Source organism: Hyperolius riggenbachi, chromosome 4 (assembly GCF_040937935.1).
Source record: "Hyperolius riggenbachi isolate aHypRig1 chromosome 4, aHypRig1.pri, whole genome shotgun sequence".
Lineage (NCBI taxonomy): Eukaryota > Metazoa > Chordata > Amphibia > Anura > Hyperoliidae > Hyperolius > Hyperolius riggenbachi.
Genome location: NC_090649.1, coordinates 197,364,856 through 197,384,934, shown reverse-complemented (window position 1 = coordinate 197,384,934; position 20,079 = coordinate 197,364,856). Strand labels below are relative to the sequence as shown.

Below are 20,079 nucleotides of genomic sequence, written 5' to 3'. Positions count from 1 at the left end.
GTGATTTTTAAAACAATCATCCATAGCATTATATAAGCAATCATTTGAACCTGAGGTGAAAGACATCTCAGGTTCTATACTTACCAGGAGCTTACTTAAAATGAACCAAATATGCCCTAAAAAGAAGATCTGATACTCACCACCAGTCCGCGTCGTCTGCGCATGCGCAGTAGACCCAGACTGACACAACTGAGCCAGTTACCGGAGTGCAGTGTGGGAGTGCAGTGTGGGAAGTGTACCCCCCCCCCCTCATTTACCTGCTTAGTGCTAAGCAATAGTACTACACAAGCGCAGAGCGCTCCTAGCCGCGGAAGCGCACCTGTCTAGGACGATGCGTGACAAAGCTCGTCTCGGCAAGGCTTTAGGGCCGTATTGTGGGGGACAGAAGCCACCCGGGGAGACGGCGGAGGACTGAGCCCTGAGGTAAGTATGGTACCTGAGATGTCTTTCATCTCCTGTACACTTTAAAAAGCATTGGAGGAACTGAACTGAAATAAATATGCCAACAAGCCATATTCCTCTCACCTCTTGTTCCCTACCTTCACTATTGCAATTTGGATATCTGAAGTGATAGAAAAGAACCCAAACTAGCTTAGGCGTGACCAAATATTACAGCTTCTTAACATAACCTATAGGATAATATAATATATAGTGAGAGTCTTGTTGCTGCTGCACACAGAGCTTGATAAACGGCTGACCTCTTGCAGTTGGAATTCTCACTGCCCAGCCGGCGATTAGACACACTAGGAAGCTTGCACGTCCGGAGGAATGCAGGGGATGCCTCCTCTCCTGTATGACAGAGAGATCCGGGGGAGGTGCTGCAGAAGCAGCAGAGAATAAGCAAGCACGGGAGAGAAAAGTGGCATGGAAAGTGTCTGGGTGACCCGAGGCGTGCTGCTGTGCCGGAGATCTCAGCCTGCAGTCGCCATATGGAGGAGATGAGCGCTAGAAGCTGGAGTGACTGCTGAACACAGCCCGCACTGCACTCAGCAGGTAAATGGGGGTACACAGCCCGCACTGCACTTAGCAGGTAAATGGTGGGGGGGGGGGGGGGGGGGGGGGGGGGGGTATACAGCCTGCACTGCGCTCAGCAGGTAAATGAGGGTGGGGGGTACACTTCCCACACTGCACTCAGCAGGTAATGGGGGGGGGGGGGGTACACATCCCACACTGCACTCAGCAGGTATGTGGGGGGTACACAGCCTGCACTGCACTCAGCAGGTAAATGGGGTTTACACAGCCCGCACTGCACGCAGCAGGTATGGGGGACACAGCAGCCCCGCACGGCACTCAGCAGGTAAATGGGGGTACACAGCCCGCACTGCACTCAGCAGGTAAATGGGGGGGTACACAGCCCCAACTGCACTCAGCAGGTAAATGGGGGGTACACAGCCCACACTGCACTCAGCAGGAAAATGGAGGTACACAGCCCACACTGCACTCAGCAGGTAAATGGGGGTACACATCCCGCACTGCACTCAGCAGGTAAATGGGGGGTACACAGCCCACACTGCATGCAGCAGGTATGGGGGACACAGCAGCCCGCACTGCACTCAGCAGGTATAAGGGGAGGGGGACAGCCCTGCACTGTATTCACCAGGTATATGGGGAGGGTGACAGCCCTGCACTGCATTTAGCAGGTATATGGGGGCAATACAGCCCTGCACTGCACTCAGCAAGTAAATGGGGGGACACTTCCCTGCAATGCACTCAGCAGGTAAATGTGGGGACACTTCCCCGCACTGCCTTCAGCAGGTATATGTGGGGACACTTCCCCGCACTGCCTTCAGCAGGTATATGTGGGGACACTTCCCCGCACTGCCTTCAGCAGGTATATGTGGGGACACTTCCCCGCACTGCCTTCAGCAGGTATATGTGGGGACACTTCCCCGCACTGCCTTCAGCAGGTATATGTGGGGACACTTCCCCGCACTGCCTTCAGCAGGTATATGTGGGGACACTTCCCCGCACTGCACTCAGCAAGTAAATGGGGGGACACTTCCCTGCAATGCACTCAGCAGGTAAATGTGGGGACACTTCCCCGCACTGCCTTCAGCAGGTATATGTGGGGACACTTCCCCGCACTGCCTTCAGCAGGTATATGTGGGGACACTTCCCCGCACTGCCTTCAGCAGGTATATGTGGGGACACTTCCCCGCACTGCCTTCAGCAGGTATATGTGGGGACACTTCCCCGCACTGCCTTCAGCAGGTATATGTGGGGACACTTCCCCGCACTGCCTTCAGCAGGTATATGTGGGGACACTTCCCCGCACTGCCTTCAGCAGGTATATGTGGGGACATTTCCCCGCACTGCCTTCAGCAGGTATATGTGGGGACACTTCCCCGCACTGCCTTCAGCAGGTATATGTGGGGACACTTCCCCGCACTGCCTTCAGCAGGTATATGTGGGGACACTTCCCCGCACTGCCTTCAGCAGGTATATGTGGGGACACTTCCCCGCACTGCCTTCAGCAGGTATATGTGGGGACACTTCCCCGCACTGCCTTCAGCAGGTATATGTGGGGACACTTCCCCGCACTGCCTTCAGCAGGTATATGTGGGGACACTTCCCCGCACTGCCTTCAGCAGGTATATGTGGGGACACTTCCCCGCACTGCCTTCAGCAGGTATATGTGTGGACACTTCCCCGCACTGCCTTCAGCAGGTATATGTGGGGACACTTCCCGGCACTGCCTTCAGCAGGTATATGTGGGGACACTTCCCCGCACTGCCTTCAGCAGGTATATGTGGGGACACTTCCCCGCACTGCCTTCAGCAGGTATATGTGGGGACACTTCCCCGCACTGCCTTCAGCAGGTATATGTGGGGACACTTCCCCGCACTGCCTTCAGCAGGTATATGTGGGGACACTTCCCCGCACTGCCTTCAGCAGGTATATGTGGGGACACTTCCCCGCACTGCCTTCAGCAGGTATATGTGGGGACACTTCCCCGCACTGCCTTCAGCAGGTATATGTGGGGACACTTCCCCGCACTGCCTTCAGCAGGTATATGTGGGGACACTTCCCCGCACTGCCTTCAGCAAGTATATGTGGGGACACTTCCCTGCACTGCCTTCAGCAAGTATATGTGGGGACACTTCCCCGCACTGCCTTCAGCAAGTATATGTGGGGACACTTCCCGGCACTGCCTTCAGCAGGTATGTGGGTGGGGACACTTCCCCGCACTGCCTTCAGCAGGTATATGGGTGGGGACACTTCCCCGCACTGCCTTCAGCAGGTATATGTGGGGACACTTCCCCGCACTGCCTTCAGCAGGTATATGAGTGGGGACACTTCCCCAAACTGCATTCAGCAGGTGTAGGGGGTGACATAACCCTGCATTGCACTCAACAGGTGTAGGGGGACACAGCCCTGCACTGCACTTTGCAGGTGCATGGGGGCACAGCCTTACACTGCTTTTATCAGGTATATAGGGGGCACAGCCCTGCACTGCACTTAGTAGATATATGGGGTTACTCAGCCCTGCGCTGCACTCAGCAGTTATATGGAGGAGACAGCCCTGCACTGCACTCAGCGGGTATATGGGGCAACACAGCCTGCACTGCACTCAGAAGGTAAATGGGGGTACACATCCCGCACTGCACTCAGCAGGTAAATGGGGGGTACACAGCCCGCACTGCACGCAGCAGGTAAATGGGGGGTACACAGCCCGCACTGCATGCAGCAGGTAAATGGGGGGTACACAGCCCGCACTGCACTCAGCAGGTAAATGGGGGTACACAGCCCGCACTGCACTCAGCAGGTAAATGGGGGGTACACAGCCCACACAGCAGGTATATGGGGGGACATGGGCCCTGTACTGCGCTCAGCTGTTGTATGGAGGGGAGAGGGTTGTGCAGGATGAGCAGCACCTGGGTAAGAGGTTAGCATGATGCAGTGTGGTGATGATGCCCCACACTGCTATGTCACTTAGGGGGGCCATATCCATGTAGTATGCTGGCCAACAGATTGGAAATACTTTGAACAAATTGTTTTGATTAGCTCCTATACATGAAAGTGGTAACATTGAACAACCAAGATTGTATCTAGTGCTGCTAGTATTCAGACTGCTCTCAGTCATTAGCAGTGCAATCAGTGGCGTAGCTAAGGAGCTGTGGGCCCCGATGCAAGTTTTACAACGGGGCCCCCCAAGCACTCTATACATAACAATTTATACGGCGCACCAAAATCTGCCAATGGCCACTACAGTGTCAGAGGTGCAAGAAGGGGATGGGGAACAGTTTGTTAATGATTACCACTATTCAAAGTATCAACAGAAGTCATTATTATGAGCATAGGACCAATAGAGAGCTAATTTTGTAGTTAAGGGAGGGCCCTTTGGGGCCCCTCTGGCCCAAGGGCCCCGATGCGGTCGCTACCTCTGCACCCCCTATTGCTACGCCCCTGAGTGCAATCCTGCCTATAACATGTCCCAGTATGACTGGAGATAGAGAACTTTTCCCACGTTCTGTGGGAGATCCTATTTCTGTATTTCTGGCGATAGTTCTCTTTGTGCAGCTGATGTGCGGACTGTGGCTGCTGTGCTGATTGACAGAGGCTGTTGTCCTAGTGATATTTGACAGAGGTGAGTGTGAGACACATCAGGGCAATGCCTTGTAGTCTCTGTGGGAAGACTTTCTCTGATGATCAGTCTGCCTTCACTGAACCAGATTTGGAAGGCAGTTAACCTGGTGGTGCCAGTCTGTTTTCCACTATCAGGGTGGAAGGGAGAGAGTTTGAACAGCATGTTAATGTTCCTGCCACTAGAAGAGATTGTTCTGTTCTGAATGAGATTTATTTACAGTAAATGAATTGCATGACAGCTGATAATGAGCATTGCTCATAGAGTAAGCCAGGATTACTCCCACTGTCTGTGATTTCTGGTTGTGTAACACTGGATGGGTTGGTTTTTCATGCTTCTTTTATGAGATACACTGTGTGTGTGGAAATGATGGGGCATTTTTGGTCACTTACGAGACACACGAGGAGGATGGCATGAGGAAACTGTCTGGCAGGGAAATCCAGCTCTGAAGATTGTGTAATAGTATTTTTGCACCAAGCTGGGCCGTTATTTGACTTGTGCCTGTTTCTGCACTTTGATGCAGTGTTTGCAGTCTGACATAGCCATAAAAATGTATTGGTGGCTGTGAGACCTTTCTTATAGGAAACCATAGAGCAGAACTCTGTGCTGACTGTCACATATGTTTTAATATATCCCTTATTAAAATGATTTCATTAAAGTGGGATTGACGCTATAAAAATCTAATTTTAACAGCAACTGTTTGAGGAAAAAAGCTATAGAAACTATTCAGAGTTCTTCATTAATAAGGCTTGACTGGTTGCTAAAGGGTTACTGCATTTTGCAGCTTAACGCTTGTCCTAGAAAGACAATTGCACTGTATATTATAACCCTAATACAGGAATGATGACTTATTGCTGTCGTGTGCCAGGCTACCCTTCTCTTCATCCACACACATTTGACAGGGCTGGCCACACATGTATAGATTATTTTAACAGATATGATCACTTTTAGTAAATGTGCCTGTGGATATAATGCCTCATAACATGCTTGACTGAGAAGTTCTGATCAATGCAGGATAGTTTATGGATGGAAAGAGTGACTGGGCATGTGATCGAATGGGTGGGAGGAGTAGTGTGGATCGCTGGCTGCATAGTAGTGTGTTATATATTGAGCAGTACACTGCTAGTGGTTTGATCAGTCATGATTAGCTTTCTGTTAAAATCTTAATGAGATCAGGTAGGCAAGTTGGAAGAATCAGCGACTGGTTGCAGTGTGTGTGTGTGTGTGCGTGCGTGCGTGCGTGCTGTTACAGACTGGGAAAGTATGGTAGGGTTACAGACTATGGTAGGGTTACAGACTGGGAGAGTACAACTTTTTTTGGTAAAATGTTGCAAACTGGAAGAGTACAATTTTTAGGCAGGGGCACACTTTTCTGTTTTTTTTTTTCTGCATTTTTCTTCAGAGAGGACCAATGTTCGTCAATGGGCTAGTTCAGTGATCTGAAAACTTGGCTCACCAGCTGTTAAGGAACTACAAGTCCCACAATGCATTTGCCTTTATAAATCATGACTGTGGCTGTCAGACTCCTGCAATGCATTGTGGGACTTGTAGTTCCCTAACAGCTGGAGAGCCAAGTTTGCAGATCACAGGGCTAGTTCACACTTGAATGCGTTTTACACATGCAAAACAGCATTGCCAGAAAACTCATGCAAAATACAGAAACAAGTGTGACCCCCTACCTTACTGTAGAGCAGGGGTCTCAAACTCAATTTACCTGGGGGCCGCAGGAGGCAAAGTCAGGATGAGGCTGGGCCGTTTAAGGAATTTCACAATCGCGGCGCATCGACGCCTCTGCCCGCCCCTCTCACTCTTCCTTCACAGAGAGGGGCGGGGAGAGGCAGAGATCCGTGTGGCGATTGATGTCAGGAGGGCCAGAGCTGAAGCTGAAAGCTCTGCCCCTTCCAGGAAATGCCGGCGGATTGCCCCCCGGGCGCTTTGGGAGCACTGCAGCCCTTGTTTAGCGGCGGATTACTTGGGAGCACTGAATCGAATTATAAGGAAGCTTTTGCCGGCGAGGGCCACAAAATATTGTACCGAGACCCCTGCTGTAGAGTGTTGGAGACTGGGAGAGTATCGCTTTTATGGTAGAATGTTTTAGACTGGGAGAGTAAAACTTTTATGTTAGCGTTGCACAATGTAGGCTGGGAGAGTACAACTTTAATGGTACAATGTTGCAGATTAGGAGAGTACAACTTTAAAGAGAACCCGAGGTGGGATTTACTTATGCTAGTGGGGCACAGAGGCTGGTTGTGCACACTAACACCAGCCTCTGTTGCCCCATGGTGTGCCTCCAGGACCCCCCTGCATGCTGCTATAGCCCCCGCAGTGCTGGCGACATGCAGCGTGTCGCCAGCACAATGTTTACCTTCTCCTGTCTGTCAGCGCCGCTCCCCCGCCTCCTCCGTATCGCCGCTTCCCGCCCACTTCCCTTCCCTCCTGCTGATTGGAAGGAAGGGACGCGGGCGGGTAGCAGCGATACGGAGGAGGCGGGGGAGCGGCGCTAACAGACAGGAGAAGGTAAACATTGTGCTGGCGACACGCTGCGTGTCGCCAGCACTGCGGGGGCTATAGCAGCATGCAGGGGGGTCCTGGAGGCACACCATGGGGCAACAGAGGCTGGTGTTAGTGTGCACAACCAGCCTCTGTGCCCCACTAGCATAAGTAAATCCCACCTCGGGTTCTCTTTAATGGTACAATGTTGCAGATTAGGAGAGTACAACTTTAAGGCCTGGTTTCTGCTTGTGCGTTTTGTGTCAGATTTTTCTCTCACAAAATTTGCATTGATTTTGCAACTAATGGTAGTAAATGGGGCTGTTTCCATGCAATGCGAATTATCGTTAGCGTCCGTACGAGTGAAAAAAATCTGAGATCCTGTATCATTTTTTTTGGACATCGCGTACGATTCGCGTGCAATGCTTTGTATAGGCAATGCAAATTTTTGCGTTACTTGCCTGAAAATTCGCATTAGATCCATGGGTACAGGCAGTTGTCAGCAGTCATGACTAAGCTGCTACTAGGCAGATTATGTTATATTTAACGCGTACGAAAATTTGCATAAAACCACGTAAAAATTTACATGCAAATTTTCACTAATCAGAAAAATCTTACACGATTTTTTGCAGGCGAAAATATCACACTATAGTGGAAACGTAGCTTTATGGTACAATGTTGCAGGCTGGGAGAGTATACAAACGACTTGACTAAACAACATGTCGATTTAAAGGGCTAGGTGTTCAGTGTTTGAAAGCACATGAACGCAGACGTCAAACAGACGGCTGTCTGAACTGGCCCTGTAGCTTTTATGGTACAGTGTTGCAGACTGGGAGGGTATAGCTTTCATGGTACAGTGTTGCGGACTGGAAGAGTATAGCTTTTGTGGTCGAGTGTTGCTGAGTGGGAGAGTATAGCTTTTATGGTAGAGTATTGCAGACTGAGAGAGTACAGCTTTTATGGTACAGTGTTGCAGACTGGGAGAGTACAGCTTTTATGGTAGTGTTGCAGACTGGGAGAGCATCGCTTTTATGGTACAGTGTTGCACAATGGGAGAATATAGCTCATGGTAGATTGTTGCACACTGGTAGAGTATAGCTTTTATGATAGTGTTGCAACTGGGAGACTATAGCCTTTAGGCTATGTTGCATGCAGTGCCTTATGAAGCTGCACACAATTATACCGCAATGCACCTGCAGCACTGTGAACGACAAAGTTACCGTTATTCCAAAATGCACCACTGTGAATATAGCCTTAGGCATGCCAGAGTGCTGCAGACTGGTAGAGTACAGCTTTGATGCTAGAGTGCTGCAGACTGGGAGAGCATAGCTTTTATGCTAGAGTTCAGCAGACTGCGAGAGTACAGTTTTTAAGCTACATACTCGCCGACGGGTCCTGTGATGGCTTTTCCTGTCGGCTGGTGCACAAGATTTCATGCAACGCAAACAAGACTTCAATCGATCGTGGTACCTTGCGCGGGAGTCGTCGGGTATCTTTGAGATTCGATCCCCCTGTACCCACGTCGCAATATTGCGGAAATGACCGCCCGTCGCTCAAATCGTCGGGTGGCGGGAAAATCGTCAGAATTGTGACGTGGGTACTTAGCTTTAGGCACACTAGAGTATTGCAGACTAGGACAATACTGCTTTTATGCATGGAACAATGCAATTTCCTGCCAGATCGATGTCAAATCAATTGTTTCCAACAGTTCCGATCGTTTTGTTTTTTTCTGTTTTGTTTTTTTTTATGATTTTTTTTCCCGATCACTTCTATACAAAATCGATCGGAAATGAGATCGGACCCGATGGAAATAATCTTTTCGAACCATCTGACAGGATAGTGAGCAGAAAAGCATTTGGTAAACTTCAGCGGTGCTTCCTGTTTGGTCATTGCATTGTTTGGGCCCTGGGGGGAGGGGACTAAAGAGCTGAGTGTAGCCAATCCTGGATGCTACTTGTATCGTTCAGACGCGACGATGAGACCAAACGCAGCGTCTGCATTAATGACGGGAAACGACAGTACTGACCTTAAAATGCGACGAACACTGTGACCGTTGTTTTACTGTTCCTGTGAACCAGCCTTAAGTTCTGTTAGGTAGTCTTTGTGAATATTTGTTTAATGAGAGTTCTAAAGCGAGGATAAAATATACCTGGTCTCCCAGAATGCTCTGGAAGGAGAACTCTGCATAACTAAACAGCCCAGGCTAAACATCACTGGGAGGGTGGGGCTACCTACCAATATACAAAATAAAAATAAATAAAAAAATATATAATATCATTTTCTGTTGCTGAAGCAAGGAAAATTACCATAAAGGTGCGTATCCTGAATAATTTTCTGAACTTTATGTTCCTCTTTAATGTTTCTTTGCTTACTTTAAGGGAGAATTTATTTATTTATTCATTTATATTTCTTATGAGGCAAGCTGAGGGTAGACCTAGCTGTGTTCATCCAAGTCTTGCCAGCCAGATGTAGTAATTTTGTGTTGCATAGAGTGAGCTGTCCTTTGCAATGGACACAGAGCCCTCCTATAATCTATAAGCAGCGGATTCATAGTGAAGCTGACAGGATAACGGTTTGCCATCTATCAATGTTTCTCTGATGAAAGGCAGATAAGACAAGCAATAATAAAATCAACCGCTTGTATTCAAAGGTAGAGTTGTATAAAATCTATGAAAATACCACTTGTCATACTACAAACTACATTTAGTTCTCCAGCCAAGTTGGCTGCCAACAAAAAAACCATGCTGTAGGCTCGATAATGGGATAACTGTACTGCATGTAAACACAGCTATTTGTTTCTCCCTCGCAGTACTGTATTGGATGCAAAGATATGGTGACTGCAGCCCTGTGTCCCTCCAGTCCACCCTGGCCGTTGTAGTTAACAATCTCTTGTCTACCCAAACAAGCTAGAAAGTAGACAGGGAGTGTGGCCTTTTAGCTGGGGATGGGCTTCTACCAATCAGAGCATGCTTACCAACATTACAGATCTCATTTGTTGGTCATGAGTAAAAGCAGGATGTGATCACAGCAATACAGTCTTACAGAGCCTCCAACTAAAGCCTGGTATACTTATCGAGTTTTGATTGGTTAACGACTGGCCAATTTTCACATCTCCATGTAACATGAGGGCCAACTGATTGTGTAGGTAAGCTCTCATACCAAATGAAAGAGGTAACATTGGACAATGGTTGGCCACATCAGTGCATTCACAACGTATCCGCTCAGGATATGCTGTGACAGTTGCCTCGTACACATAACAGCCATTGTGCACCTGGTCTGCTGCTGCTACCACCTATCCGGTCCACCATTTGATTTCACTGCTGTTGCCACCACCTCGAGTCCACTGCAGGAGAGAAGCTCCAATATGCAAATCAGAGCCCTAGCAATAGCGTTATGGGGCAACCTCCCCATTGAATTGCAACAGACCAATGGGAATCCTCCCTCCACCAGGGAGGATTCAGTGAACCAATTAAAGGCCTCCCTGGGGAGAGAGGATTCCTATTGGTCTGTAGCAATCCAGTGAGGTGCTTCTGCCGGGGCTTAGATCTGTATACCGGCGTTTGTCCTCTGCAGTGGACCCAGGTGGTTTGACAGAAGAAGGGTGAGTAAAGTCAAATGGCAAAACTTATGCGGCCATCAGCCTGGTGAGACCTGACACTATTCTCATAGGTTTCCGCTGATTCTGCTGGCATCTGCTGTGTTGGCGATGAATATCCGGAATTATCTTGCACTACTCAACCTTCAGATCTACTCATTGGAACTGAATGAACTGACTGAATCCGAAAGGACCAATGTGAACCCAGCCTTACGGAGCTTCAAAGAAGCGAATTGTTTATTTATACCTTATATAGTCCTTATGTCTACACTTTATTAGTGCCAAATACAACAAATACAAGATGCTGCCTGTGCACTTTAAAGCAAACCTAAAGCAAAAAAAAAACATTATGATTATGATATAATGAACTGTATGTGTAGTACGCTTAAGGAATAGAGCATTAGTAGTAAATAAAAGAATCTCATATATACATTTTTTTTTATAACATTGCATCAAACTGTCGTCATATTTGCAGTTTACAAACCACACTCTATTTTAAACTATAAAAGAGCAGAGTTAATGACCCTTTGAACTTTCCTTCTATAAAACCTATCTCAACCTGTCTCTCACTTTTTCTTTGACATGTAAGTGCTTCAGAAAACCATACCGTCTCCAACCCAAGTTTTTTTTTTTTTTTTTTTTTACTCTACCTGTACTAGAAAACATTGTTAATTACACATGCATGTAAAATGCGATTTCGGTTGGATTGTTTGTGCAAAATATACGACTTGAGGCCAGGGTGACTGATGGATTTTTACAGAGCCAAGACAGACAACAGATTTGAAAATAGAACCAGAGATACTTAGAGGTAATGAGGCCATAATAATTCAGAGAGTAAAGCAGACTCGTGGCCAGATGGGGGGGGGGGGGGCAAGCAACAGGGGAGTTATGGGAACCTTCTTGACTGAATAGACACAATTTCATTCATTGTTGCACACTGCATTTTCATTGGCGATTTCTCTGCAGTGTGTGTGCAAGGGCTGGTCTGCAGCTGGTAGACCCACTTTAGGCACTTCTTGGCTTACAAGCCCATGGCCGGGCCATATGTGCCACTGTAGAAGTTGCAAATGTTTGATTTGTCATTTTCAGTCCATTAGAAGGTAACTGTGTACAGTAGAGTGAATGTACTGTACATCGGATAAATGGAAATGCATCTGATGTCTCTAAGGAACAGACAAACCCGGAAAATCAGACTTTGGGAATGGCCTATAGGAAAGCTCTGGGATAAGGTCTGGTAGCCGACTTAATCTCCCCTTTACAGTAGGGAGAGAGTGACTTATCAGCTATCATGGTCATCAAATCTGTATTTTTCATAGAAACTCTTCTGCACTGCAAGACTTCACAACAAGAGCATCTTCAAAGAACAGAATCAAACAGTTTCAGATTCCTGTTTTGACAGGTTCACCCATGCTATATTTTGTGTAAAGAAAACAAAACAACTCTTTATGCGTTTCCCCTCGCTTATTTATTTATTTAAAGAGGAACTGTAACCAAGGATTTAATTTCATCCCTTTCAGTACCTAATGCCTCCTTTCCCATGAGAAATTTATGCGGTCTGTGTGGCTGATATTGTGGTGAAACCCCTCCCACAGTGTGATGTTATAACCATGGTCCTGCCAGTTTGCTGCCTGTGAACCTTGTTACATATGGCCTCAATTCACTAAGCTTAACTCCTGTCTTTAATAACTTTTCTGAGTTAAGCTTAGTGAATTGAGGGCAATTGTGGGAAATGACGGCTGTTTCCAACTGCCAAGCAAGCAATATCTCTCCCTCTGTGCATATGTGTACGCACACACGCACGCACAAACGCGCACACACACACGCCTATTGCAATGTTAGTTATACATAATGGCAGTTGGTGCTGTCTAGTTTTTTTTTTCATGTCTGCCAGTAGTGAAGATGACGTGCAGGCTGATTGTGCATCAAACAATATGAACAAATTACATGGCGAATATCAATAATTTCTTGATCTCTCTTCTACTCTTTAAATTCTCACTGTGCAATGTATTAAGGTACTTATCCGTTAGCCGGGCGCATCCTCTAGGTGGCGACAAAACTCCACCCGAGTTACATCTTTCCCTACTATCCATGTCGGCCTGGATGGGGAATAGTAATTAGCGCCACCTGCCGGATGCGCCCGGCTAACGGATAAGTACCTGTATTGATTTATATTTTTTCCCCTTTTCGCTAAAGTCCTTTTAAAAAAATTTGTTTTTTTTTTCTCTTGTACCTTGTACTTTTGCTAATTGTTAATTGCTAATCTCTTCATCTGTGTGATGAATTTGTGAAAGTCCTTCTCCCTGCGCCTTATCCCCGTCAAGGTAAAAATTGTATTAGATCGGATCCCCCCCTCTCCTCTCCCAGAAGCCTGTGCAACTTAGGGGTCCAATAATTGTAAACTCCAGACACTGATCATCATGTGGGCAAAGTCTTTGGGAAATAAGAAACTATAGATGAATGCATGGGTAAATTAATTGCCTGAACTGGGCTTTTAACAGCCCCACCCAAGTTTTCTTGCATCAGATAACTTTGTACAGGGCTGTCTCAGCCAATTAAACTCTGCTGCCTAGAGACTCTTCCATCACTGTCTTCTACCACCAAGCGAGCCCTGCAATGCTGACATCATCCTCTGGGTCCCAATCCCATGTTATATCATGTAATCTGGACAAACAAGAGCATGTCGGCATGCATTAGAGCACCTGCTCAGTGGAGGAAGAGGAGAGCTGATCCGGTGTCTGGAACAGTTTAACCACTTGATGACCACAGTGGTAAACCCCCCCTAAAGACCAGGCTAATTATTACTAAAATGGCCACTGCAGCTTTGAGGCCAAGGTGCAGGGCCGCACAACACAGTACACGAGTGATTTTCCCCCCCCATTTCCCCCCCATCAACAGAGCTCTCTGTTGGTGGGGTCTGATCGCCCCCCAGTTGTTTGTGTTTTTTTTGTTTGTTTTTTTATATCAATATTTTTTTTTATTATTTTTTTTTTATTATTTTTTTTTTACTATTTATTTTATTATTATTATTATTTGTTTTTATTTTTTTTTATAGAAAACCCCTCCCCAGCCAGCCAATCAGGCGATTGGCTGTCTTAGGCTTCTGCTCCCCCCGAGAAGGAGATGAGCGCATCCTGCGCGCGATCTCCTTCACTAGCCGGCTCCAGGACCTGACGTCAACTGGTGTTAGGCGGTCCTGGGGCTGCCGCCGCGGCCATACCGATTGGCGTGGAGCGGACCTTGAGTAGTAGTAGGGGGGGGGGGGCAGGGCTGTTGATTTGGAGTCTGAGTAGGAGCAGTTTTGGTGGTTTCATAAACTGAGGAGTGGGAGTCTGCTCCCCCTTTTTTTTTTTTTTTTTTTTTTTTTTAGCTTTTTGTTTGCTGTACCAAATCCACAGCCCTGGTAAGAATTAGGCTGAGAAGTCAGGACCATTTTGGGTACTTGGAGTCTGTGATTTCATACCAGTGCACACAACAAAGGCTTTTTCCTTTTTTTTTTTTTTTTTTTTTTTATTTGACAGGGAAAGGGTTAAAGGACACCTGAAATGAGACAGATATGGAGGATGACATATTTATGTCCATTTAAACAATACCAGTTGTTTGATGTCTTGAAGTCATTGGGTATTTTGCAACCTGTCTGCAAACCGCAGCTGAACACATCTTGCTGCCTGTCTGAATGCAACCATAGCTGAACACAAGGCCAGGATAAAGGTGAGGTGGGATGGAGGTTCCTGGCCTCCATCCCACCTCTCCGGACTAGGCCACAAGACTGGGGCTAGATTTTGAGCGCGACCACTGGGGACTTTTTTAAATCAACCCACCAGCCACTGCAACACCAGAACTCTCGCTCTTAACTCTCCTTTTTTCTCTTCCGTCTTCCTATTTTCTATCTTTTTTTTTTTCTCTGTCTGAACCTCTCTCCCAAGGTCATCATTTGGGGCATCCAAATTACTGTACCACTTAAACTCCATGAATATCCACATTATTTCTAATAGTACACAAAAAGGCTTCCAACTTCAAAATAAAAATGAAAGGAGAAAGTCTCTGGTCCTTGTATAAGTGCCAACTATGTGAATATTCATTGTATGTGTATTCTACTGCACGTCCATATATTGTACACTGATTCTGTATGTGCTAAAAATAATTCCGGGTACAACCCCAGTTGTACTTGGCAAATTAAATGATTTCATGCATCAGTAGGGTCTGAATCGCATGCCTGAAACAAACCTTCAGCAAATGCAGACAAACCTGTGACCTGCATGCTTGTTCACGGTCTATAGCTAAAAGTATTAGAGGCAGAGGATCCACAGGATGGCCAAGCAATTTACATTGATTAAAATAAATACATTTAGCAGCCTCCATATCCCTCTCTCTTCAGGTTTCCTTTAAAGAGACTCTGTAACAACATTTTCAGCCTTATTTCTTCTATCCTATAAGTTCCTATACCTGTTCTAATGTGGTCTGGCTTACTGCAGCCCTTTCTAGTTGCACAGTGGCTGTAATCTTCTTTCCTCTGACGGCTTTGTCAGGCTCAGGCACTTGAGCTGGAATGTGCAGCTCTGCTTGTGATAGGATAGAAGCTATACACACTCTCCAGGCCTCCTCCATGCTCACACTGAGCTACTCTCAGCCTATCACATGCCATGTCTTTTGTTTGTAAACACTGCCTAAAACTGGCAATTACAAGCCAGGATTGCAGCAGGGAGTGGCAGAAACAGCACAGAGGGGCCCAGGAGAACATAATAATTAGAATGGTATGCTTTTTATTGTAAGAATTTTAGCGTACAGATTCTCTTTAAGCTAGAGGCTCATCAATGACAGTGGCTTGTGTATGCAATTTTTATTCATGAAAGAAATGTTTAAGGTTTTCAACATTCACTGCGCTGGTGGTAATTTATCACATGTTGTTAGGGACTCATCAGAAATTCTTTCATTCATTATTATAGCTACTTGCTGGGTTAAATATTCTTTGAAATATTACTGAATCCATATTAATAGTTGGTTTCTCAGACCCTCTTAATGATTTTACACTGGAGTTGTAGCAGTAGGGCTATCGTCAGTATTGTCTGCTTAGAAGATTTGACTAGACCCCCTTTGTGTAGCCACCATCCCATGTCACTGTAAGAGCCTTGCCATTTTTCAAACAGAATGGATCAACACAGAATTAATATTTTATTCCCAGACGTGAGTGATGATTACTGAACTGTTAGCATTACACATATCATGCTTGGTTTGTTACAGCTTCAGTTACTATCTCCCTAACAGATGGTAGGTGCTGTCATCTTCCTTTAATACCAATATTTTATCACGGTGACAGAGTCTGCAGCACTTGGTGCAGGGGATTCGGTGCACAGTTTCATTTTTAATACTTCCCCAGCTAGAGGGGCCTGCAGTACATTGCAAATCAAAACATGGAGGAATTGATTGCTGGCTGTGAAGTGCAGAAACAAGCTCATGCAGTCGCTAAATGATCAAAGGGAAGTGGAGGTGGGGAGAGTAGTCTCTATGAATTCCTGTGCCCGGGGTAACCAGATGTGTAGATTAAAAAAAAAAATCAATTTTATTGTGTTACAGAGTTATCGTTTGTGTGATCGATTTTAAGATCCATGTATATGTAGCTAAGTCATTTCATGGCATGTCCCTTTTTTTTTCTGCTTGTCTCTTTTTTTTTCTGCTTGTCTTTTGTAGTCTGGTGTCCTATGCTTGCTTAGCTTTTTCTTTTGTTGTATTTCATAAGCATTACATCTTAGGCAGGTCTTTTTAGGCTACCTTCACTCTTAAGCCCCATCTACACGATACGATTCTTTGTACGATTCTATTACGATTCTATTTACGATCCGATTAAATCCGACATGTCCGATTGGGATTCGATTCGATTCAATTCGATTTGCCATTGTTTTGCAATAGTAAATCGAATTGAATCGAATCCTGATCGGACATGTCGGATTCAATCGGATCGTAAATAGAATCGTAATTGAATCGTACAAAGAATCGTATCGTGTAGATGGGGCTTAAAGGTGGCCATACACTGGTCGATTTGCCATTAGATCGACCAGCTGACAGATCCCTATCTGATCGAATGTGATCAGAGAGGGATCGTATGGCTGCCTTTACTGCAAACAGATTGTGAATCGATTTCAGCCTGAAACCGATCACAATCTGTCCCCCCCTCCCCCCCCCCCCCCCCGCATACATTACCTGACGCTGGCTCCCGGGCATCTTCTCCGCGCTGCACCCGCTCCATCCCGGCACTTCCTGTGTCACTCCGTGACCAGGAAGTTCAAATAGAGCGCCCTCTATTTGAACTTCCTAGTCACTGCAGTGACACAGGAAGCGTCGGGATGGAGCGGTTGCAGCACGGAGAAGATGTGGAGAAGATGCCCGGGAGCCAGCGTCAGGTAATGTATACCAGATCGGCCGCCGCTAGCGACGCGCTCCCTACCCGCGGGCGGTCGAGGGTAATTTCCCGCACGGCGCCATCGACGGAGCAATCCGATTTCGGGAGTAAATCGGATCGGCAGGTGCGTCTAGCGCGAACGATTGGCAGCAGATTCGATCCCGGGATCGAATCTGCTGTCGAAACGGCCGTGAATCGGGCCAGTGTATGGCCACCTTTAAAGTGGACCTGGACTCTTGCACAGGACAGAAGGACAACATAGAGAAATGCACATTGTATGTATTTAGAGAGTTTAGCCTGTCTAATCCCCCCTCAGCTGTGTCAGCTGACTGCCATGTCAGAGAGCTAATTGGAAAATACAGAAAGTTAACATGTCTGCTTCTATGAAAGCAGGAAGTAGACACGCTGCAGATTTATTGCAGGATTTGTATCAGCTGTAACAAAGAAATGTTTTTCTTTAAAGGTTATTATGCTGTTGCATACCATTTAGAGCATAGAGCAAGTATTGAGTTCAGTTCTGCTTTAAGTAAAGCGTGTGCAAGCAGATATGTAAACAGATCCTATGTTATGCCTGGTACACTCCATGTAATTTCCCATCAGATAGACGGATTGAATCGATTTTTGACAGGTCCAATTGGATACCCAATTGTTGCTCTGATCGATCTTGGATAGAAATGAAATGAAATCAGAAAATCGATCAAAAAAAGGATTGGACATCAGTTTGGACCTAATGGGAAATTGCATGGTGTGCACCAGTCATTAAGCATAGGATCTATTCATACTCTCCACTTAAAACATAGCGGAAGGGGGGGGAGAGCTCAAGGTCACGGAAGGTACACTTTTTTGCAGAGAATCTCTGTGGTGGAGAGATATCATCTGTCTTATACTAAGTATAAACAGTAGAAGAATATGGGCACAGTCATAAATGGTGCATTTCACTGGTTGGAAGATGTTTGCTCAATCTCCAAGAGAAGCATCACTATGGCCTGCACCGTTATGGAGGAACCACAAGTGTAAGGAAGTTATTTTGAAGTTTGTGGGTCTCATCGCAGTTTATTTAGTTGGGTCTTATTAAAGACTGAGGTTTTTTTTTGTTTTTCACATAGTGGTCATACACAAAACAATATGATCTGTTAATTCCCCCCCCCCCCCCTCAAATGACTGAACAGGCAAGATATCCACTTTTATCGATATGTCTATGTAAAGGTGCCCGTTAATGGTACAATATTTTCCTCCATTGCTATCACTCAATGATGTGAATTCGCAAGTAATCGGAAGGTAATTGTTCCCATGGCAGATTAGGGCACTTTCTTTTTCAGTTACGATCATAAAATCCAACCCCGGCCTCCTCAGCCAGGCCAATCCAGTGCTCCCACCCCCAAAGAGGAGCATCCTTTCGCCTGTGCAGTTGCACCGTCCCACTCGGGCTCCAGTGGAGGAAGCCAAACCCAATCGGGTCTGTGCTACTGGTCTGGCCCAGCTATTTCGCAGAAAGCCGAGCAGGTCCGTGCTAGTGCACATGCAGAAGCTTCAACAAGCTCTCTTTCAGGGAAGAGGGGTCCCAGCGCTAGAATGGGCCTGTGGAGGAGGATGGCGGGAGCATTTTTAGGATCCTGAGGTGAGTACCGTGTAGAAACACTTAAAAAAAAATTTGCCCTTCAGGTACACTTTAAGAGATCAGCTTTGAAATGTCTATAGGATCAAATAACAGGTTATATCATAAAGGATTTTTTCATGTTTCTTTGCAAATGGTAATAACTGTAAGAATTTTGATTACTAGATCCCTGTGAAATATGTGAGTGTGGTCAGCATTCTACAGTATAGGTCCACTTTAAGTTAACCAGGAACAGTTTATTTGTGTGCTTACTTTACTTGCAGTATACTGAACAGCTTGTATGGATAAGGTGAGATAAGACAGTTTACTAGTATTATGTGCCAAAAGCTTGCTGTGCCAATTTTTACAGCTGCAATTGAATTCGTCATTTCTCACAGGTTTGCTGTATAGAATTCTACAAACATAACCCCTGGGTTTTGCGAGAAAAGCTTAAAGCCCTAGTGTAGGAATATATAGAATGCTTTCACAAATAGAAGTCTTATAAGTTTATTTTTGTCAATTAACAATGCAAAGTGAATGAACAGACATGTAATCTAAATCGAACCAATAATCCACCATTTGTCTTTAAAGCCCTATCAGTTATTAAGTGCCCTTGAGCACAGTTTTTGAAGGAACTTGTCAGGTAGAGAGAACTAACCTCAGGTTGTTTGTGTAATCTAGGGCCCATTCACACTTGTGCGTTTTCAGAGCGATTTCAGCTTTGCTGAAAATCGCTAGCGATTTGAAAAACGTGTGCACAATGAAAGTGTATGGAAGTGTTCTCATTTAAGAGTTTAGCGATTTGCTGAAACGCAAACTCGTTGCATGCAGCGTTTTCTGAGCGATTCTGGAGCGATTAGCGATTCAATAAAAGTATTTGAATTGAACTAGAAATCGCCAAACGCTAATCGCTGGAAAAACGCTCTCTATACAGTGAAAAAACGCCAGAAAAACGCTCAGCGTTTTGCATTAGCGGTTAGCGATTTCTAGTATGAATGGGCCCTAAAGTTGTCTTTTAACAATGTTGTACATTGGATTACACAGTCTTACCAATTCTGTGTAATATGCGGCACTACCTAAAGTATATCAAAGTATATTCCCGGGCTTACATTTCTACTATATAGATTTGCTAAGATTCTTTTGTCAAATTTGTATCATTGAATATGTCAGCAGCCACATGGGGCACCAATGAGGAGCTATGGTGTACAGTACAAAGCATCAGACACCCAGGAGACAGTTTGACAGGTAATGGGGGGGGAGTAGTGGTACATCTAACATTTAGGAGGATGTGGGCGGGAGACTTGGGTGCATGAAGCAAGGTTGGTGTACAGCCTAAAGGACCAAAATTATGAAAAACTGTAAAATTTAAGAAGCATGTGTGTGCATACATTTAAGGTAAATTGTATTTTTTCCTTTGTTGA

The 20,079-nt window shown here is 45.9% G+C and overlaps 1 protein-coding gene across 10 annotated transcripts in view; it reads left to right on the top strand.

Annotated features, from left to right (window-relative positions):
• The first annotated feature begins 273 nt into the window (after nt 1-273).
• Nucleotides 274-20,079, top strand: part of IL1RAP (interleukin 1 receptor accessory protein) — a 337,672-nt gene continuing 317,866 nt past the window's right edge. For 6 of the 10 annotated variants that reach the window (XM_068281196.1, XM_068281203.1, XM_068281194.1 and 3 more), the window contains exon 1: nt 274-423. The gene's annotated coding sequence lies outside the window, so the exon portion shown is untranslated. The other 4 variants (XM_068281195.1, XM_068281201.1, XM_068281200.1 and 1 more) reach the window with 4 other exon arrangements.